Here is a 17,012-nt window from a genome sequence, read left to right as displayed (position 1 = left end):
CTTCCTGCCTCAAATGATCTCTCCGTTCAAGTACTTGATCACAAGGAGCTCGTGTGCTCAAGCACATTGCTTCTGCTCTTTTCTGCGTCAACAGTTGTTTCTTGTCTATCGGCTAATTCCCATCAGCCTACTAACACACAGTAACACCTCCCATCTTGAAAAGTCCCTCCCACATTACTCTTTAGATGCCATCCCATTTTTCTGCGCTGCTGGAGAGCAAAATCCTCTCGAGAGTCATCCGGACTCAGTGCATTCTCTCTTGAACCTATTTCAGTGAGGGTTTGTCTCCACCCCTCCACTGAAGCAGCACATCAGTGCCCCCAAGGCTACAGTTCTCCATCTTCAACCTATTTGACCCATCAGCAACATTTCACTGACTTTACTCCCTTTTTTCTGGAAACAGGTTCTTCACCTGGCATCCAAGTGCCTTCTCTCTCTACCTTCCTGCCTCACCAACTACTTCTCCTTTGCTGATTCTTCATCTTCACCATATAAACATGGCAAATGCCCCAACGCTCAGCCTTAGGCACAGCAAGCACTCTCAACTTTCCAATTTCCCCGTTCCTGCTGCTTGTAAGGTGCTCCCTCTGCTCACCTCCCCCCATCTCCACCCCTCCCAGCGCCCCCGCACCCCTTCCTTCAAGTCCCTATTCAAATATCACCATCTCACTTTTCTTTCCTAAGTACTCTCTATAAAAAAGCACCCGCCGGGGCTTCCCTGGCGGCACGGTGGTCGAGAGTCCGCCTGCCGATGCAGCGCTGGGACACGGGTTCGTGCCCTGGTCTGGGAAGATCCCGCATGCCGCGGAGCGGCTGGGCCCGTGAGCCATGGCCGCTGAGCCTGCACGTCGCAACGGGAGAGGTCACAACAGTGAGAGGCCCGCGTACCGCAAAAAAAAAAAAAGCAACCCCCTCCCATTAATATCAGTCTCTTTTATCTTGCTTTATTTTTTCCCCCATAGCAATTTATAGCGCCAGCTGATATATTTATTTGTTTGTTGTCTAGTATGCAAATTCCCTGAGGGCAGGGACTCTGCTTGGTTCCTGCTGTATGCCCACTGCCTACCCCTGAGCCTGGCACACAGTAGACCCTTAATAATAGTTGTTGACTAGATGAACTCCCAAACACAACACCCTAAGACTTTGGTGGGGATTTCTGATGGGTGACATAAGTCTTGCTCTTTCCTGCAATTAAAACACTGATTCCTACCTAAATTCAGGGAAGGAAGGAAAAGGTAGACTGGTCATCACTCTTTTAACCTCAGTCTTTTGCCAAGGGAAGGTTTCTTTTGTTAAACCTTAAAATCTAATTCAAAATTCTAGATTCCTGAGGCAGCTAACTTTGTTTACAAATAAATTTGCTGTTGCTGGGCACTGGAACTTCTTATCTCTAAATCACAGGATCTATTTTAGAACCATGAAGCAGGGTCCCCTTAATCTGTAATATTTGAGTTAACACATGTGGAGACATACATGAACTTGCAAACATAAGAATGTTATCTATAAATACATAAATAAACAATAACGGAACAGGTGGCTAATACACAACTAGATCAAACCCATAAGGAAACCGATCAAACTTTTAGAGTGTATGAGTGTTTGGTAACAAAAGTATGCAAGATGGGCCTGCCTAAAAAGGGAAGAGGAGAACGGAAGGTAGAGAAATTCTGTACGACTACAAATCACATGGCAAGAAGCAGAAAATAGGTTAAAGGACTTGCCTGGTGGCAAGTGGTAATGAATCCACCTGCCAATGCAGGGGACACGGGTTCGAGCCCTGGTCCAGGAAGATCCCACATGCCGCGGAACAACTAAGACAGTGCTCCACAACTACTGAGCCTGAGCTCTAGAGCCCATGTGCCACAACTACTGAAGCCCACACACCCTAGAGCCTGCATGCCGCAACTAGTGAGCCCATGCACCACAACTGCTGAAGCCAACATGCCTAGAGCCCATGCTCCACAACAAGAGAAGCCACTGCAAAATGAGAAGCCCACGCACCGCAATGAACTGTAGCAGCCCCCGCTCACCACAACTAGAGAGAAAAGCCGGCGTGCAGCAACGAAGGCCCAACGCAGCCGAAAAATAAATTAAAATTTTAAAAAATCATAAATGAACGCTAAAACTAGGGAATAAAAATTTGATGAAAATAAGATAAACAGTCTCAAAGCGTCACTCCACAGATTACTTTTTAAACACAAAGAGAAAAATAACACTTTAGGAGAAACCTGGCAAACACCATCTAAACCAAGTGGTCAAATCTATCATCACAATATGGCGATAAACCAAGATGCCTCCTGATACGATATGAAGGATACAATACCACGTCTGTGGTATTCATAATCTCAATGTAATGAGGAAACATCAGATAAATCAAAACTGGGGGCCACTTCACAAAATAACTGATTGATGCTCTTCCAAAACTTAAAGGTCAAGAACTGAAATACCTTTTCCAAATTAAAGATGACTTACAAGATTTGAGAACTAAATGCAATGTGTGATCCTGGGTTAGATGCAGACCCAGGAGAAAAAGTAGTTACACAGGACGTTACTGGGGCAATAGGTAAAATTTGGATATGGACAACAGATTATAGTCTTAAACTTATGTTAAATTTTCCTGATTTTGATTAATTGGTTATAGAAAAAAAATCATTTTGTAGGAAATACTATACACAATAGCTTCAATTCATCCTTAAATGTTTCAGAATGAAAGAATTAAGATGTGTATATAGATGTAATTATAAATAGGTAACTCAAACGGGGCAAAATGTAAACAATAGGTAAATCTAAGTAAGGGATATACACTATTCTTGCAACTTTAAAGTTTGAAATTATATCTGATTAAAGCTATCCCAAAAATCCCTACATAGCAAAATCACTTTGGCCAGGGCAACAGCAAAAGGTAGACTCAGGAAAACTATTCTTCCATTATAATTTCTGTTAATCTGTATTTTTCTCCCGAAGTATATATAGTCATATCAACTGCTTTACTGATTATTTTCACCTCTTCCTTCCCAGCATTTAAATTCATTTCATTTTCTTGTCCAGTTGCTTTGATCATGCTTCCAGAATACTCTTCAATAACAATGGTGATACCTGACGTAAAAGAGAACACTCTGTCGCCCCTCTATTCTCAATAGTCTACTACTTCACTACTTCACTTCTGACACCAGATGTGTGGGTTTTCCATACACCTAGCAATTCTGTGACACCAGCTGGGTGTCCTATAATTTAACTCAGTTCTGACACCATCTAATTGGAGATAATATCAGATCCCACAGCTTAAGGGCTCGGTCTCAAAGACGCCGCCTCCCCCTTCAGAGGTCAATTCCAAGTCCAGGTTGTCACCTGTGCCTCCCACCAAGTGCCTATAAATAGAAGGTCCCCACAATCCCTCCTCCTCCAGTTTAGTTTGCTAGAGTGGCCCACAGATCTCAGGAAAACAGGTTACTTACTAGATTACCATCTTATTACAAAAGGACAAAACTCAGAAACAAACAGATGCCTAAGAGCAAGGATTGTGGGAAGGGGCACAGAGCCTCCATGCCTTGCACCACTCTCCCAGCACCTCCATGTGTTCCCCAACCTGAAAGATCTCCAAACCCCGCCCTTCTGGTTTTTTATGGAGGCTTCATTACACAGGCATGGTTGATCAAATCATTGGCTATTAGTGACTTCACTCAGTCTTCAGTTGCTTCCCCAGAGGTCTGGGAGGTGGGGTTTAAAATTCCAACCCTCTCATCACTTGGTTGGTTCCCCTGGCAACCAGCCCCCATCCTTAGGGGGCTCTCCAAAAGTCACCTCATTAACATAAGTCAGGTGTGGTTAGAAGGGGCATGTTATGAATACGAAGACACTCCTTTCACTTTTATGGCTCTGGAGCTATTTCAGTAATATTGTAACAAGAGTTGCTCCCGGGCTTCCCTGGTGGCGCAGTGGTTGAGAGTCTGCCTGCCGATGCAGGGACACGGGTTCCAGCCCTGGTCCGGGAAGACCCCACATACCGCGGAGCAACTAGGCCCGTGAGCCACAACTACTGAGCCTGCGCGTCTGGAGCCTGTGCTCCGCAACAAGAGAGGCCGCGACAGTGAGAGGCCCGCGCACCGCGATGAAGAGTGGCCCCCGCTCGCCGCAACTAGAGAAAGCCCTCGCACAGCAACGAAGACCCAACACAGCAAAAATAAATAAAAATTAAAAAAAAAAAAAGAGTTGCTCCCATTGCTCTTAATGCTTAGGAAATTCCAAGGTCTTTGGTAGTTCTGCCAAATGGGGATTTAGGGGGAGATGAGGACCAAATACACACTAAATCACATTACCACACCTGACATTCTTTATTTTTATTTTAATGTTTCACCAATAAGGATAACATGCAGTTTTATTTGAGATTCAGCAGTCTTTTTTTAAAGTCGTTCATTCAATCAATACATATTAAGTGCCAAATATTGGGTTGGCCAAAAGTTTGTTCGGGTCTTTCTGTAAGATGTTATGGAAAAATCCAAACAAACTTTTTGGCCAGCCCAATACTATGCTACTGATAGATGCTGGAGATACAATAGTGAAAAGAGAATTCTAGACTGCCCCTTCAGAGCTTACATTCTAAAGGGAGAGGGAGCTCAAAATACAAGTGAACTAAGAAAATTACTGCAAGTTATGGCAAGTGAAAGAGAGAAGAGGGGGCCCTCCTTTAGAAAGACTGGTTAGGGAAGGCCTCTCAGGGGAGGTGCTATTTTAGCTGAGATCTAAAAAAAGAAAGAGTTGTGTACAGAGGAGAGAAATGAATACATTCCTGTTACCATAACATATTTGATTAGTTTCTTAATGATGGATATTTAGATGTTTCCAATCATTTTTTTTTTTTTTTTTTTTTTTTCGGTATGCGGGCCTCTCACCGTTGTGGCCTCTCCCGTCCCGGAGCACAGGCTCCGGACGCGCAGGCTCAGCGGCCATGGCTCACGGGCCCAGCCGCTCCGCGGCACGTGGGATCCTCCCGGACCGGGGCACGAACCCGCGTCCCCCGCATCGGCAGGCGGACTCTCAACCACCGCGCCACCAGGGAAGCCCCCAATCATTTCTTAAAAAAAAGATATTAAAATGTCCTCACACATACTTCTTTGCACTCACATGCAAGTAGAATAAATTCCTAGAATGTATGCTAGGTCAACAGATAACTTGTATTTTTCATTTGATGGATTCTACCCAATGGCCCTCCAAAAATGTTTGTGGTAATTTACAATAATCCTACTAACAAAAGTGCCAATGTGATAGATGAAAACTGGCACCTCGTTGTAGTTTTAATTTCTATTTCTCTTATTATGAATGAGGTTGAACATCTTTCACAAGTTGGAAAGCATTTTTATTTCCTTTTCTGTGAACTATTTGTGGTCTTAGTCTTGATCAATAGTAGCATAAAATTTTTACTCACCTTCTCCCATTCAGTCTCTGATGGATGCACATATGAAACAAGTGGTGACTATGAAGACAGGAGGGGAGAGAATGCCCGAGTACGCCTAAGGATGGAGGCATGAGGAGCAAAAGGGCCAAGGGAGGAAAGTCACAGTCAGAGCAGGAATCTCAGCTTCCTCTGCAGCCACACAGCAAGGGGCAGAAGAGGCAGCGTGACAGCTGGGGCAAGTCACCCCAGTGCTGAAAGCCTGGTTTCAGAAGAGGGCCCTTTCTGACCCTCCAAGCGTCCGTGAATAAGTGGCTATATGATATATCACCCAAACCAGTCCATTTCTGAGAAGGTAAGAGGGTGCTATTAACAATTAAGCCGGACAACAGGCATAAACCAAGACCGTCCCAATGGCCACCCTATCTACGAGGGCACAGGGGAAGAAGACTGCGTGACTATCAAGAATGTTGATGGAAGAATAAAAAGCACTGACTGAATGCCAAAGCCCTGGGGAAGACAGATACTTTAACTTGCACAGCCTTAGTTATTCAGTGAGTATTTTTTTTAGCTAGTCCTTCACTTATTCATTCAACGATCATTTACTGAGAGCCTACCATAAAGCTAACAGAAACAGGTGTAGTAAGAAGTGATGGACGAGAATTTCCCCAGGTCAGTGTAACGCACATGGTGCTGTGCAACCCAGACAGCCCTCGAGGATGGACTCTTGGTGGCTGCTCGGGACATGCGGGCAGACAGCCCTCAGCTGGGCCTTTACGGAATGCCTCACCTACCCAGGGCCACCTCACCTAGGGCCACCTCACCTAGGGCCACACACTTCCCAGGGCACCTACATCCAAGGACTGAGCAGGGAGGGCCCAAAGGCCTGGCCACCTCGGCCCATCATAGGATAACTGTGATATGCCACTTTAGCCCCAGAGCTCCTGGCTTTGTCAGCCTGCTCCACAGCTTCACTTCTGCTTCTGTCCAATGTGCTTTCTTATACTTCCTTCCACAGCTGTAAATCCCAAAGGTATTCCCTTAGAAACATCCTGCCCACTAAACTTGGGCTCAGAGTCCCCTTCCCAGAGAACCCAATTTGTGACAGTTAGCAATCTGCAGCGGGGAGAGGGGTGCAGACACCAGGATCTCAAGGCAGGGAGGGGTGGAGGGTCCAACATGATAATATTTCTATTTAGAAAGTGAAAATGGCCTATTGCACTTCTAGTATAATTTGCACAGTCTGCAAGGCCCCACGAAAGCCTCGTGGCTAGGAAGGCTCAGGTCCAAAACAGGCTGAGCAAAAGAGGCCCATCCTACTCATACCAGCTATGTGACCTTGGGCCATTTTGACCCTCAGTTTCCTTGTCTGTGATGTGAAAGGGTAATATTTCGAATTCACATTTTAAGGAATTAGTTGAGAAAAAGCACTTTATACATTTCAAGATGCTGTATAGACATTAATCACTACTCCTTTCTACTGCTTTTTGATTCTGAAGAGTTGCAATTAACGACTAACTGGTGACAACTCAATCAAAACCCCAAGAGAAAGTGAGTCCAGCCCCTAATCGCCAGTAATTACTACCTCTTTGCTCTCTTCTTTTCCCGTCTTCCTCAACTCAATGACATGGAGCTGAAATAGACATGTGTTTTACAAGCACTGTTGTATACACTGGAGATTTATGGCCCATGCCCTTAAAGAATGGGTTAGCTAAACCCATTATTAAGTTACTTTTTTTTTTTTTTTTTTTTTTTTTTGCGGTACGCGGGCCTCTCACTGTTGCGGCCTCTCACGTTGCGGAGCACAGGCTCCGGACGCGCAGGCCCAGCGGCCATGGCTCACGGGCCCAGCCACTCCGCAGCATGTGGGATCCTCCCGGACCGGGGCACGAACCCATGTCCCCTGCATCGGCAGGCGGACTCTCAACCACTGTGCCACCAGGGAAGCCCTAAGTTACTTTTTATTTGTGTGTACGTAGGTGATTTTTACTCTCGTGGGGCTGGGACTCAATTAAAAAAAAAGGAGAAAAAGAAAGTTTCCATGCTCACCACAGGAAGCCATCGTAAACTTGTGAGCTGGGGTGCTTCATCACAACTAAACACCCAGGGACTTGTACTGAACTGACAGCTGCTGGTAAGGCAGGCCCTGCCCACCACAGCCCTGGCTGTTGGGAGCTGACCCACCCCATCCTCTGCATGGATACAGAACCTTCTCTGTTTGGGCCCCTTAGCTAAAACTGGGTTCTTCTGTCTCTAAAATCCCATGGCTTCTAGGGTTTCTCCTATGATATTTCTTCTACTCTATGTAAAATTACAATTATTTGGGTCTCTTCTTTCCTACTGGGCTGTAAACAGCTTTAATTTTTTTTTATTTTATTGGGTTGACCAAAAAGTTCATTTGCTTTTAGGTAAAAATAAAACACACTTCATTTTCACCAAGAACTTTATCGAACAACATATTTATTAACCAAACGAACTTTCTGGCCAACCCAATATATTATAGTTGATTAACAATGTTGTGTTCGTTTCAGGTGTACAGCAGAGTGATTCAGTTATACATATACATGTATCTATTCTTTTTCAAATTCTTTTCCCACTTAGGTTACTACAGAATATTAAGCAGAGCTCCCTGTGCTATACAGTAGGTCCTTGTTGGTCATCTATTTAAAATATAGCAGGGTGCACATGTCAATCCCAAACTTTAGCTGTACAATTCTGACAAATGCAGGCACCCATTTAACTTCCACCTCAACTGTGAGGTAGAACATTTCTACCTCCCCAGAAAGTTCTCTGCTGTTCTTATATTTTTACCTTAGCATTACCTGTTCTAGAACTTAAGCACGAGTTAACTTTAAACTGCACTTATTTGCAAGTTAGTTCTGCATTCATAATTAGTTTGGGGGGCAAGCTAGTTCCCCACCCCCAGCAAGGAACTAGAGAGATCTGGCTTTAACTTTAAAACAACAGCTGGCATCCCGCAGTGAGACACTGAGCGAGGAGGCTGGAGCTGCTGCTGGACTGTGCGCTTGAGGGATCTTGCTTCCCAGGCAGGAGGTCGGGCCCGAGCTCCTGTGGTGGGAGCTCCGAGTCCAAACTGCTGGACTAACAGAGAACCTCAGACCCCAGGGAATATCAGTTGGAGTGAGGCCTCCCGGAGGTCCTCATCTCAGCACCAAGACCCAGTTCTATCCAACTGCCTACAAACTCCAGTGCTGGAAGTCTCAGGCCAAACAACCAGTAAGACAGGAATACAGCACCACCATCAAAAAAAAAGAAAAAAGAAATGACAAAAAAATTTGTCACAGATGAAAGAGCAAGGTAAAAACCTATAAGACCAAATAAATGAAGACAAATAGGCAACCTACCTGAAAAAGAATTCAGAGTAATGATAGTAAAGATGATCCAAAATCTCGGAAACAGAATGGAGAAAATACAAGAAACATTTAACAAGGATCTAGAAGAACTAAAGAGCAAACAAACAGTGATGAACAACAGAATTACTGAAATTAAAAATACTCTAGAAGGAATCAATAACAGAATAACTGAGGCAGAAGAATGGATAAGTGAGCTGGAAGATAAAATGGTGGAAATAACTGCCAGGGAGCAGAATAAAGAAAAAAGAATGAAAAGAATTGAGGACAGTCTCAGAGACCTCTGGGACAACATTAAATGCACCAACATTCGAATTATAGGGGTCCCAGAAGAAGAAGAGAGAAAGAAAGGGTCTGAGAAAATATTTGAAGAGATTATAGTTGAAAATTTCCTTAACATGGAAAAGGAAATAGTCAATCAAGTCCAGGAAGCACAGAGAATACAATACAAGATAAACCGAAAGAGAAACACACTGAGACACATATTAATCAAACTATCAAAAATTAAATACAAAGAAAAAATATTGAAATCAGCAAGGGAAAAGCAACAAATAACATACAAGGGGATCCCCATAAGGTTAACAGCTGACTTTTCAGCAGAATATCCACAAGCCAGAAGTGAGTGGCAGACCATATCTAAAGTGATAAAAGGGAAAAAGCTACAACCAAGATTACTCTACCCAGCAAGGATCTCATTCAGATTGCAGGGAGAAATCAAAACCTTTACAGATAAGCAAAAGTTAAGAGAATTCAGCACCAAAAAACCAGCTTTACAGCAAATGCTAAGGAACTTCTCTAGGCAGGAAACACAAGAGAAGGAAAAGACTTACAATAACAACCCAAAACAATTAAGAAAATGTAATAGGAACATACATATTGATAACTACCCTAAATGTAAATGGATTAAATGCTCCAACCAAAAGACAAAGAATGGCTGAATGGATATAAAAACAAGACCCATACATATGCTGTCTACAAGAGACCCACTTCAGACCTAGGGACACATACAGACTGAAAGTGAGGGGATGGAAAAAGATACTCCATGCAAATGGAAATCAAAAGAAAGCTGGAGTAGCAATTCTCATATCAAACAAAATAGACTTTAAAATAAAGACTATTACAAGAGACAAAGAAGGACACTACATAATGATCAAGGGATCAATCCAAGAAGAAGATATGACAATTGTAAATATATATGCACCCAACATAGGAGCACCTCAATACATAAGGCAAATACTAACAGCCATAAAAGGGGAAATCGACAGTAACACAATCATAGTAGGGGACTTTAACACCCCACTTTCACCAATGGACAGATCGCCCAAAATGAAAATAAATATGCAAACACTAGCTTTAAATGACACATTAAACAAGATGGACTTAATTGATATTTATAAGACATGTCATCCAAAAACAAAAGAATACACTTTCTTCTCATGTGCTCATGAAACATTCTCGAGGATAGACCGTATCTTGGGTCACAAATCAAGCCTTAGTAAATTTAAGAAAACTGAAATCGTATCAAGTATCTTTTCCGACCACAATGCTATGAGACTAGATATCAATTACGGGAAAAAAAATAAAAAAATACAAACACATGGAGGCTAAACAATAAGCTACTAAATAACCAAGAGATCAATGAATGAAGAAATCAAAACATACCTAGAAACAAATGACAATGAAAACATGACGACCCAAAACCTATGGGATGCAGCAATGGCAGTTCTAAGAGGGAAGTTTAAAGCAATACAATCCTACCTCAAGAAACAAGAAAAATCGCAAATAAACAACCTAACCATACACCTAAAGCAATTAGAGAAAGAAGAACCAAAAACCCCCAAAGTTAGAAGGAGAGAAATCATAAAGATCAGATCAGAAATAAATGAAAAAAAAATGAAAGAAACAATAGCAAAGATCAATAAAACTAAAAGCTGGTTCTTTGAGAAGATAAACAAAACTGATAAACCATCAGCCAGACTCATGAAGAAAAAAAGGGAGAAGACCCAAATCAATAGAATTAGAAATGAAAAAGGAGAAGGAACAACTGACACTGCAGAAATACAAAGGATCATGAGAGATTACTACAAGCAACTATATGCCAATAAAATGGACAACCTGGAAGAAATGGACAAATTCTTAGAAAAGCACAACCTTCTGAGACTGAACCAGGAAGAAATAGAAAATATAAACAGACCAATCACAAGCACTGAAATTGAAACTGTGATTAAAAATCTTCCAACAAACAAAAGTCCAGGACCAGATGACTTCACAGGCAAATACTATCAAACATTTAGAGAAGAGCTAACACCCGTCCTTCTAAAACTCTTCCAAAATACAGCAGAGGGAGGAACACTCCCAAACTCATTCTATGAGGCCACCATCACCCTGATACCAAAACCAGACAAAGATGTCACACAAAAAGAAAACTACAGGCCAATATCTCTGATGAACATAGATGCAGAAATCCTGAACAAAATACTAGCAAACAGAATCCAACAGCACATGAAAAGGATCATACACCATGATCAAGTGGGATTTATCCCAGGAATGCAAGGATTCTTCAATATATGCAAATCAATCAATGTGATACACCATATTAACAAACTGAAGGATAAAACCGTATGATAATCTCAATAGACGCAGAAAAAGCTTTTGACAAAATTCAACACCCATTTATGATTAAAAACTCTCCAGAAAGTAGGCATAGAGGGAACCTACCTCAACATAATAAAGGCCATATATGACAAACCCAGAGCCAGCATCGTTCTCAGTGGTGAAAGACTGAAACCATTTCCTCTAAGATCAGGAACAAGACAAGGTTGCCCACTCTCGCCACTGTTATTCAACATAGCTTTGGAAGTTTTAGCCACAGAAATCAGAGAAGAAAAAGAAGTAAAAGGAATCCAAATTGGAAAAGAAGAAGTAAAACTGTCACTGTTTGCAGATGACATACTATACAGAGAATCCTAAAGATGCTACCAGAAAACTACAAGAGCCAATGAATGAATTTGGTAGAGTAGCAGGATACAGAATTAATGCACAGAAATCTCTTGCATTCCTATACACTAATGATGAAAAATCTGAAAGAGAAATTAAGGAAACACTCCCATTTACCACTGCAACAAAAAGAATAAAATACCTAGGAATAAACCTACCTAAGGAGACAAAAGACCTGTATGCAGAAAACTATAAGACACTGATGAAAGAAATTAAAGATGACACAAACAGATGGAGAGATATACTATGTTCTTGGATTGGAAGAATCAACATTGTGAAAATGACTATACTACCCAAAGCAATCTACAAGTTCAGTGCAATCCGTAACAAACTACCAATGGCATTTTTCACAGAACTACAACAAAAAATTTCACAATTTGTGTGGGAACACAAAAGACCCCAAACAGACAAAACAATCTTGAAAAAGAAAAACGGAGCTGGAGGAATCAGACTCCCTGACTTCAGACTATACTACAAAGCTACAGTAATCAAGACAGTATGGTACTGGCACAAAAAGAGAAATATAGATCAATGGAACAGGATAGAAAGCCCAGAGATAAACCCATGCACATACAGTCACCTTATCTTTGATAAAGGAGGCAAGAGTATACAATGGAGAAAAGGCAGCCTCTTCAGTAAGTGGTGGTGGGAAAACTGGACAGCTACATGTAAAAGAATGAAATTAGAATACTCCCTAACACCATACACAAAAATAAACTCAAAATGGATTAAAGACCTAAATGTAAGGCCAGACACTATAAAACTCTTAGAGGAAAACATAGGCAGAACACTCTGTGACATAAATCACAGCAAGATCCTTTTTGACCCACCTCCTAGAGAAATGGAAATAAAAACAAAAATAAACAAATGGGACCTAATGAAACTTAAAAGTTTTTGCACAGCAAAGGAAACCATTAAAAAGATGAAAAGAAAACCCTCAGAATGGGAGAAAATATTTGCAAAGGAATAAATGGACAAAGGATTAATCTCCAAAATATATAAACAGCTCATGTAGCTCAATATTAAAAAACCAAACAACCCAATCCAAAAATGGGCAGAAGACCGAAATAGTCATTACTCCAAAGAAGACATACAGATGGCCAAGAAGCACATGAAAAGCTGCTCAACATCACTAATTATTAGAGAAATGCAAATCATAACTACAGTGAGGTATCACCTCACACCAGTTAGAATGGGCATCATCAGAAAATCTACAAACAACAAATGCTGGAAAGGGTGTGGAGGAAAGGGAACACTCTTGCACTGTTGGTGGGAATGTAAACTGATACAGCCACTATGGAGAACAGTATGGAGGTTCCTTAAAAACCTAAAAATAGAATTACCATATGACCCAGGAATCCCACTACTGGGCATATACCCAGAGAAAACCGTAATTCAAAAAGAGTCATGTACCAGAATGTTCATTGCACCTCTATTTACAATAGCCAGGTCATGGAAGCAACCTAAATGCCCATCGACAGACGAATGGATAAAGAAGGTGTGGTACATATATGCAATGGAATATTACTCAGCCATAAAAAGGAATGAAATTGGGTCATTTGTAGAGACCTGGATGAATCTAGAGACTGTCATACAGAGTGAAGTCAGAAAGAGAAAAACAAATACCGAATGCTAACACATATATATGGAATCTAAAAAAAAAAAAAAAAAAGGCTCTGAAGAACCTAGGGGCAGGACAGGAATAAAGACACAGACGCAGAGAATGGACTTGAGGACACGGGGATGGGGAAGGGTAAGCTGGGATGCAGTGAAAGAGTAGTAGTGACATATATGCACTACCAAATGTAAAATAGATAGCTAGTGGGAAGCAGCTGCATGGCACAGGGAGATCAGCTTGGTGCTTTGTGACCACCTAGAGGGGTGGGATAGGGAGGGTGGGAGGGAGATGCAAGAGGGAGGGGATATGGGGATATATGTATACATATAGCTGATTCCCTTTGTTGTACAGCAGAAACTAACACAACACTGTAAAGCAATTATACCCCAATAAAGATGTTAAAAAAAATAATAAAAGAAAACAACAGCTGGCAAACCAGGGCACTAGCCCAGGTCCTGCTGCCCAAGCAGGTAACCCTGGCCCAGTCCATGAGCTCTTCTGGGCCTTCAATTCATAGAAAGGCAGTTTTCAGCCAGGCACCCCCTCCATTCACACGTTGCTGGGTAGTCAAAGGCCCTGGGGGAGGAACACCATGGCTGAGGTCAAGCTTGGGCAGCGCAAGAATCACCTGGAGGTCTTCTAAACTGCAGAACCCAACCCAGGCCTCACCTGAGAGGCTCTGATTCAGCCAGTCAGGGGTGGGCCCTGAAATCTACATTGTAACAAGCAACCAGGTAATTGATACAGTCACTGGGATGAGAAACTCAGCTCTAAAGAAAGGCTGAGAAGGTCTTCCTTCAGATGAGCCTTCAGGCTTCTGCCTCCCCAACACGCCCAAGGCCTCCTTCATGACCTAGCAGTCTTCCGTTATGTCCTCTGGAAGACAGGACTTTCCTGGGGATTCAACCCCCAGCTCAGGGGCACTGTGAGCAAATCATCAGTTGAATATTTATTAACATGCCAGGAACGGTCCTAGTCCTTTAACATACAGCATTATCTAATCCTCAAACTCTCCCAGAAAGAGGTTAATATTCTCCTTTTACAATTTGGATACCACGGCCCATGGAGGTTGCCCAGGAAGAGACGGAGCTGGGATGGGGTGACGACTAGTTTTAGGTGTCAGCGTGGCCAGGCTATCGTACCTAGAAGTCAATCAAACACTAACCTAGGTGTTGCTGTGAAGGTATTTTGTAGATGTGGCTAACAGCTGCAACCAACCAGGTGACTTTCAGTAAAAGAGATTAACTTCTGTAATCTGAGTGGGCCTTATCCCATCCAATCAGTTGAAAGAAAGCCTTTAAGGGCAAAAGTGGGGTTTCCCTGAGGAAGAAATTCTGCCTCAAGCCTGCAGCATCAGCTCCTGCTGGTGGTTTCCAGCTGCCCTAGAGTCTGGATGTGCCCAGCCTCCACAAACACGCTAGCCAATTCCGTGAAATAAGTCTCTTAAAAACACACACACACACACACACACACACACACACACACACACACACACACGCTGCGTTCTCTAGAGAACGCTGGCTGATGCCAATGGGAAGCACCCAATCTCAAAAGGCCGTGCCTTGCTTCTAGCCACTGCCCATACTCTGCCAACCACCACCTGCAACTCAACCAAAAACCACCCAGCCATGTACCTGAGCCTCAGCCTGCTCCAGCTCTCCAGAAGTGTATTTGAATATTAATGCAGATCCTTAACTAGATTTTAAGAATAAATTATTCATATCGAAAGGCTGCCACAAATGGGAGAAGCTTGTTTTTACGTTTTAAGTTTTGTAGTGGGTGGGAGGGAGGTATGGTTTACTCAGGGCTTAAGAGCAGTGACCTGTGTATTCTGGGCAAGGTCACTAACTTGCTATATCACTTTAGGCAATCCTGAGTTTCACCACCTGATTAATTAGGATGCCAACCTGCAAGTCTGCTTGCCACTGCCCCATCCACTCAAATTGGCATTAAGTGGTCAGATGGCCCATCAGGATTTCGGATATGACCTACTTTCTGGTTGGGACTCTGGCCTTGAAGGTCCCAAGACGTATTCAGGCTCACAGCATCTTGGAAGTTCTGCAGAGCCAACGTGGAGGATGGATGAGGAGCGCTCAACAGACGCTGGCTGAACCAGCCTGTGCTCCCAACCCCGTCCCTGGGCGCCATTTGCAGGTTAAAAGCAAAGATCCAGTTTCCACACTCAAGACACCGCGGTTCAAAGTAGAGGATGCAAGTCCCACAGAAGAAATGTCACAAAGTGCAACAGGGCTCAAAGGAAGGGACAGGAAGTGCTTGTAGATGAGGTGATAGTGGAGAGAAGTCAGAGCTTAACAGTAAAAGACTTGAGAGGAATGAAAGGAGGCATTCTGGGCAAAGGCAACAAAGTAGAAGGCAGGAAAGCACTGCTGTCTGGGGAAAAGGAAGGGAGAAAGTTATAGCGGGAAAGTAGGCTACAGGTGGAGGATCAGAGGGAGATGGGCTCAGCTAGGGGAGCCACACCGGCCAAACGGGGAGCCTTGAATGACAAAATATCAAATTGGTAGGTAAGGGGGAGCTAGTGGAAGCTCCCCAGATGAAAATGGTAAGGACCAAGGCGTGCTTTGGAAACCTGCACGTGGCAACGGAACGCACAGGAATAAGTTGGGAAGGGGCATTAGAGAGGCCCTGCTGAATTAACAGCAGCTGCTAACATTATCCAGGGCTTACCATGTACCAACCCTGCTGAACCTGTGTGATCTCTTTTAACCCCCACGACAGCTCGTGAAGGTACCCTTACCATCCCATTTTACAGATATGAGAACCAAGGCACGGGGAGGTCAAGAACTGTGCTCTGGGTCACATAACAAGTCAGCGGTGAGCTGAGCCCTACAGCTACCCAAGCTGGTCTAACTCCAGGCCCGGCACACTGACCACTAGAACAGCCTGCCTGGGTCTGCACGCTGGTGCAGATTCTGAGTTGAGCTGAGAAGCAGGGGGAGCAAAGAGGAGACTCAATACACCGCAGACATGACCTCTCTGTAACCTACCGCTTCAGGTGAAGGGGGCTGACTGGAAGAAGTCTGGAATAAGGTTCCTGGGGGTTGTGGCACATCAAGCCAGCAAAAAACCCCGATTTCCTCATGAACTTATACCAAGTCCTTCTGCAAGTGCCACTACACATAGCCTAGCTGCTTCCAGGACGGCTGACTTAGTTTTCAACAACTGGAGCATACTTGATAAGCAAAGCTGAACACTCCAAGAGGTGCCAGGAAAGAGAGATGGTGACTGCATAACAGATTGGATTGAGTCCCTTGAAATTCATATGTTGAAGTCATAGCCCTCAGTACCCCAGAATGTGACCTTATTTGGAAACTGGGTCATTGCTGACGTGATTAGTTAGGATGAGTAGGGTGGGCCCCTGATCCTATATGACTGGTGTCCTATAAAGAGGGAAAGCTGGCTACAGACATGCGTACAGGGACAATGCCACATGCAGAAGGCAGAGACTGGGGTGATGCAGTAGAAACCAAGGGTTGCCAAAGACTGCCAGCAAACTGCCAGAAGCTAGGAGCGAAGGGAGCCTGCTGAGACCTTATCTCCAACTTTTTGCCCCCAGAACTGTGAGACAATATATTTCTGTTGTTTAAGCCACCTGGTTTGTGGTACTTTGTTGCAG

At 43.3% G+C, this 17,012-nt stretch overlaps 1 protein-coding gene across 1 annotated transcript in view; it reads right to left on the bottom strand.

Moving 5' to 3' along the window:
- The window catches only part of NFE2L3 (NFE2 like bZIP transcription factor 3), a gene marked incomplete at its 5' end in the record, with an annotated part of 29,508 nt that overhangs the window by 8,172 nt on the left and 4,324 nt on the right, over positions 1–17,012 (bottom strand). The gene's annotated exons all lie outside the window — the stretch shown is intronic.

Source organism: Hyperoodon ampullatus (assembly GCF_949752795.1).
Source record: "Hyperoodon ampullatus genome assembly, chromosome: 9".
Classification (NCBI taxonomy): Eukaryota; Metazoa; Chordata; class Mammalia; order Artiodactyla; family Ziphiidae; genus Hyperoodon; species Hyperoodon ampullatus.
The sequence above is the reverse complement of the archived record's forward strand: the minus strand, read 5'-3'. Positions and strand labels throughout refer to the sequence as shown.